Genomic DNA, 6444 nt, shown 5'->3' with positions numbered 1-6444 from the left:
ATATCTTTTAATAATAATTTGATAGTTTCAATTCATTATTTATATTAAAAGGTGGAATAGTGTACTATATAGAGTTTTGACACTAAAGTTTGGAATTCCAGTGGTTTTTAGGCTTAAGCGCATTTTTTTTTTTTTTTGAGGGGGAGGCTTAAGCTAATTTCAGCACTCATTTTTGCTCAATTGACAACTTTTGCCAGAGTTTAAGGTAATACTTAACACACTATCCAACAAGCTCTTAGGGGCGGGAGTATCTTAATACTTAAATTTTTATTTATTTATTATAAAATCTGATTTATTAACTAGAAAGCAACAAAAGATTAAGGACAAAACTTATTAAAATAGGGTCATGTTAATGGATGCCCTTAAGACAATTGTTAATAAATTATCTTAGGAAAGTTTCAACACCATTTTCATGGGAAATATAAAAACCGTCAACAACATTTATTATTTTATTATTCTCCCAATAAAATATTTCTAAGGGCATAGGTTAACATTTTGCTAAAATATAACCCAGGAAAGTCTGAATTAAAGATATCTACAAGCCTATCGGTGGGGAGTGAAAAAGAATATACTCCACAAGCTGGTTTGTTCTGATCCTAGCTAGCGAGAGCATTCACACACTTATTGGCTTCCTTGAAGCAATAGACAATCCTCTTATGAGGTATCCGAGAAACCAAGATCTTGCAATTATCCATGAGAGAAGCAATAAAACGATTACTGCTATTAGCATTAAAGATCAGGTTTATAATAGATTTACCTTCAATTTCAACTTCCACAGCCTGAAGATACAGGCTAGTACAAATTAGTACTTAAAATTTTATTCATTGACGGCCTGGCTTGCACACTCATAACACATTTTTTATGCATTGTTGTCAAAATTGTACTTAGCTTGGAACCGCTAAGTTACCAATACAATGGTTCATTCATTTAACCATTGAGTCATTAGTCTACCTATTGAATTAGTAATTTATTTATTTTAAAAAATATAGAATTAATTTAATTTTTAAAAAATAAGACAAGAGTAAAAAGGATTGATTACCTAGTACTAAATTTATACATGAACATGTAAGTATACTAAAAAATGAAACTAATACCATGAATTTCTCTAAGAATGACAAAAATTAAAACCTTATATTTAGTATCTCGACCATTCTTCAAGGTTTTCAAAATAAAAGACTTAAAAATGTAGTCCTTTTATAAAAGTAAGAACTTAAAAAGAAAACATAATTATTTAGTCAAAACAACCCAAAAGTAAAAACTTAGACAATTTGGGGTTTGGACAAAGCTGTGAAGTTCAATATTTTTCTAATTGATGACCTTACCTTTTCTTTATTTTTATTTTAGCAAATCTGCAAACCAAAATTTTGCACAGTTACAATGGTTTGTCGGTAGGGTGTGACTTTTAACATAAGCTTTCGTGAACTTCGCAATGATTCTGATAAATATGGCTTTATAAACTTCAAAAAACAGTCATTGATATGTCCCACCACCGGACCTTCTGGCCTAAGTTTTACCTATTATTCTAGTGATCGTCAACTAAGGGGTTCTAGTCCCTACATAAACAATTATCCAAAAAAAAAAAAAGTCATTGATATGTCCCTTGCACATTCATCAAACATGTCCATTGTAAGAATAGCATGTACGGTCCCAAGAATCAACAACAAAGTGCATAACAAATTTCGAAAATCATGTAAAATGATATAGCTTTCCCCAGATGAGAAAAATGAACCAAGAAACTCATTTTGGTGCATTCTCGATCTCAATTAATTAATTGAAAAATATTAACAGATGCCCTTAGAATAATTATTAATAATATATTTAAAGAAAGTTTTTATAAGAAAAAAAGAAAAAGAAAATTAATGTTTTGACAGCTTTTTTTCTTTTCCTATAAAAGTGATATCAAAACTTTCCTAAAATAAATGGTTAACTATTACTCTAAGGGTATTCTTTAGCATGACCTTAATTAAGAACAAAGTTTCTCTTCAAACTAATTTAGAGAGAAACTTTTCAAACTTCTCGTATATTTCCTTTTTTTTGTGAATTTTGAAAATTTAATTGTTGAATTTTATGTTCTTTATATTCTTAATATGCATATCAAATTTCAATCAAATTGAATATTATTTACTATTTGATCAATAAATTTATTTTTTTATACACAATTTTAGATCATAAAAATTTGAAATTTTAACATTTTTTTGATGAGATAGCAATTGATCTTTAATCTTCTTGAAATTTTATATGCATGAAGAATATAATAACAACATGTAATCTAACGATTAGATTTTCAAAATTCACACTTAATATAAAAATATATGAAAAATTTGTAAAATTTCTCTCCAAATTAATTTGGAGAGAAATTTTATTCTTTAATTAATTACTGGGCCAAACATGTCCGGTACTACCCCTTCTTTAATAAATCCTTTAAAGAATATTCTATCAACATATTTGAATACCTCACATCCAACAATTATTGTTTTTGTTTTGTTTTAACATGCTTAAATTATATCTTGTTGAGGATTCGGTGGCCTCATATTTTGACTTAATCTAGATCGGGCCCAGTGTCGGCTCAGTAACTAGTACACATTGGCACGTGCATTCACGTGAGTTCATATGTAAAGAAAAGAAGATGTGCAACATTGTTACCCCACCAAAAAACAACAAATTGATCTTTTTTTTCTTTTCTTTTCTTTTTTGCTAGTGATTTGTGAAATCATAAAATTGAATGTGGACATTTTCTTGATACGGATACATTTTATAATTCATGTTTTTTTAGAAGGTTTTTCTAGTAATCTAAAAACGGATTAATTAAGCTGCATTTGGCCAGATTCTTGAGTAAGATTCATTATTTGTAAATTTCAAGCTTATTTTTAGAATTTATTGAACCTCTATCTTTGTTTGGAATAAAAATCAAGCTCCAATAGAACAAAATAGTAAAAAAGGGAAAATGGTATAAAATCATATAATTTAGTGGTGCAATGAAATCTTAAGATTTTTTTTTTTTTTTTTTTTTTTGCAAAATATGAAATCTTAAGATTTTAAAAACTTATAAATTAAACTCTATACTCTATAGTTTCAAAAGTGAAAAATCAAACAATAAATTTTTAAAAAGTTAGAAATTAAATTCTTAGATTTCAAAAATTAGCAAAATAGTCCGTTGTGTTTGAACTTTGAAGTTTAATATAGGTTGAACATTTAATTTTTTTTTATTTTTTAAAACCTCATTATTTATTTATTTGGATAAATTTGATAGTTTCAACAAAGATGTGAGACTTAAATTTTAGACATCTTCTTTGAAAATAATTAGATGTACAAATTGACCTATAAGACTTTTAGCTAAAATCTCACTATTTAATTTGTTACTTTTGAAAATATAAAAAAATAATAATAGTTATACACCGACCTCCTTTTTAGTTTCTAAAAATGAAACCTCTAAACATTTCATAAAATGACATTCTCCTTGAAATTTGTATAAATTCTTAACTTTTTACTAATAGAATATTCTATTTTCAAGAAAGATTCGTCTTGGTTATACATATCTCAAGGGGAAGTCTCCTTCGTGATTCATCTACAAAATAACAAAACTCAAAGAAAGCGTGTCATTTCAAGTTTTCAACCATATTTTGGGAGAGAACCTTTTTAAAAATATATAAACCTCGAAAAAGAAAATATCATTTATACAAAAGGTTGGAAAGTGTCCATTTTGAGTCTTTGACATTCCATAATTTACCAAAATCTAATTTTCAAACCAAAAAAAAAAAAAAATTCTGCAGAGATTCTCGGGATATTAATGTGCACCACCATTCATGGTTGTATTTATCAGAGAAAACAAAATAAAAACCTTTCGTGTCCAGACTGCTGCCTGACCTCCATCAGTTTGTTACTTCGCTTTCAGGAAGGACTATTATTTTCACCTACCCCTACCCCTACGTTTAAGCAACTTACTGGATTCTATAAATAATCATGACACCAATAACTCTTACTGCAAAAGTACTTTAGTATCTTTCTTTCTTTCCTTTTTTTCTTTCTTTTCTTTTTTTTGTGTGTTTCCTTTATTTTTGTACTTTGCCTTAATCATTTGTTTTGCTATTTGTTTGCTGTTGCTAGTCCCTCCCTGTGTTTTTTTTTGGAGAAAAAGTCCCTCTCTGTGTTTGTTAGCTGTCAAGCACAATTTATCAATAACATATGTGGTATGAGCAACCACGTCCCTTGTACTTGTATATAGCTGTGTCTAGTTTAATCTTAGCCTATTTTCTATATATATATATATATATATAAAAAAGTTAATCTTAGCCTTAATCCAATAATCGGGGTCAAAGTCTTACACAGCTCACCGGTTTTTCTTCATAAGTTTGGCAGACCTAATCGCCTTAATGGTCTGAATTGTAATCCATGTATATATAGCAGCCAAATTAAACTACTGTTAGTAGCCTATAACTTTGCATTCAATTAAAGCAATATATACATTTTTTTATATATAAAGATAATCTGAGTAGGGTAAAAGCAATCTTCATATATATATTGAGAATCTGAATCTTCATATATTAAGCATTACTCAGATCACATATTTATTAGAGTAATGAGGATTTCATGTATCTTGCCCAGAGTTTAAGGCATACAAAAAAAAATGTTCCGCATCACTAACTTTCTTAGATCAAGCTTTTTGCATCAGTAAAATCTCATAACAAAATATGACACATTAAATATTTCGATAATCAATCCGATTTACATGTGTAGTAAAGATGTCTACAATTTCAATAATCATTCCAGTTTATCTATTGGAATTAAATATTTTAATCCAAATCTATTATGAAATTACGGTTTCAACATTATTGTTATTTCTAACCCACATTAAAGTAAAACACAAAATAGATATATGTAACTTTTGATGGGAGGGAAAGAGTAGCAGAAGGGTTGGGAGGTGGAGGGGAAGTGGTGAGGCGTGAATATATACGAAATGATTAAATGAAGTTTGAAAAAGCATTGAAACGAGCTCAAACCTAAGAAATATAAGATCTTCTCCATTTTACGATTATGATTTTATTTTATGAATTTAATATTATAGAGAATGTCCGTCATTTAAAATATAAATTATGTGGTAATTTATACACTTTAGGTTTATAAATTTTAATATTAATTATAAAATGGATCTATTTCAAACTAAAGGTTGAAATATACAGATTTAGTGATTCAAACAAAATATTTCAACTGTTCAGGCTAAAATGAAAAGAATTGAGAATATTGGTCTGAAGCCTCACTTCAAAGTTCTAATAAAAGTGGATGAAACATAAACACCATGCAAACTATGATCGAAATGTGAGGCTTTGAGAACAGGTACTTGATTATTTGGAATTTCATATTAGATCTTTCCTTAAGTCCCATCAATTATTAATTATATGGTGCGTGTCTTGAAATGCGCTTAGACTTGTAACGTTACTAGGGAGAGATTGTCAATGACTGTGAGGTTGTTAGCATGCATTCTCATCAACCTCTATGTACTTTGTCTGATTTAGTCTAAAATACCCACATCTGCCCAGATTCGCAGTATTTGCTTGATCTAATTTTCCCTAGTAAAAATAAGATAAAGCAAAATACTTAGGTCCAAGTAACAGAGTGAAAGAAATGAAAATGATAGCCCATTTTCCTCACAAGCCCAAAATGTTCTTTCCTACCCAAACTTCAATAGTTCAATGGTGGAGAAGGCAACGTACACTGGTGAAATGAGATCCACCCTAAAGCCTATGGATGTCGCCCCACAGCACATGGCGTCCGATGCTGTCAATGACAGTAGAACAAGTGCTAAACCAACATGCAAGTCACTCTCTCATTAAAAAGATGATGTAGCTGTTACTCAAACAAATCAATGACGCACATTTATATTCGCTGGCATGACCAATTGTAAGCCACGAATGATTAGGAAATGGTACACAATAAATGTCCCTGAATTCTGATTGTAAACTTGCAGTTGCTTCATGTATTGAACCACATTATACTAGTCTGTTCACAGAGCTATGACCGGGTGCTGTGACAAATAAAATTATGGAACAGCAATGAATCCTGCATGACTAGGTAGTGGTCTTAAAATTATAGATAGATGCATTATGTAAGACCATGCAACTGATTCCATTCGGTCATAATTCACTACAGATAAGGCTATAATGAGCCTAGCTTTGGTGAGTAGTGCATGTTCAAGCTTAGTTCGTTAGGAAAAATCAAAAGTTCGAGCTTTGCTTGAGCTTGTAACAAACCTAAAAATAGTGTTTGAGCTTGAGCTCGTAGGAAAGCCAAAAAGCTTGAGCTTGGCTTGATTAATTAATCAAGCCAAACTCAAGCTTAATACCAAGCTCAAACTCGAGTTCAGGTCAAGTTTTTGAGCTTGAGATCTAAAAAAAATTACATTATTAAATGCTTAAATCTCTAAAATTAAGAAAAAAGAAAAAGAAAATA

Source organism: Quercus lobata, chromosome 2, assembly GCF_001633185.2.
Source record: "Quercus lobata isolate SW786 chromosome 2, ValleyOak3.0 Primary Assembly, whole genome shotgun sequence".
NCBI lineage: Eukaryota > Viridiplantae > Streptophyta > Magnoliopsida > Fagales > Fagaceae > Quercus > Quercus lobata.
This window is presented reverse-complemented; position numbering follows the sequence as displayed.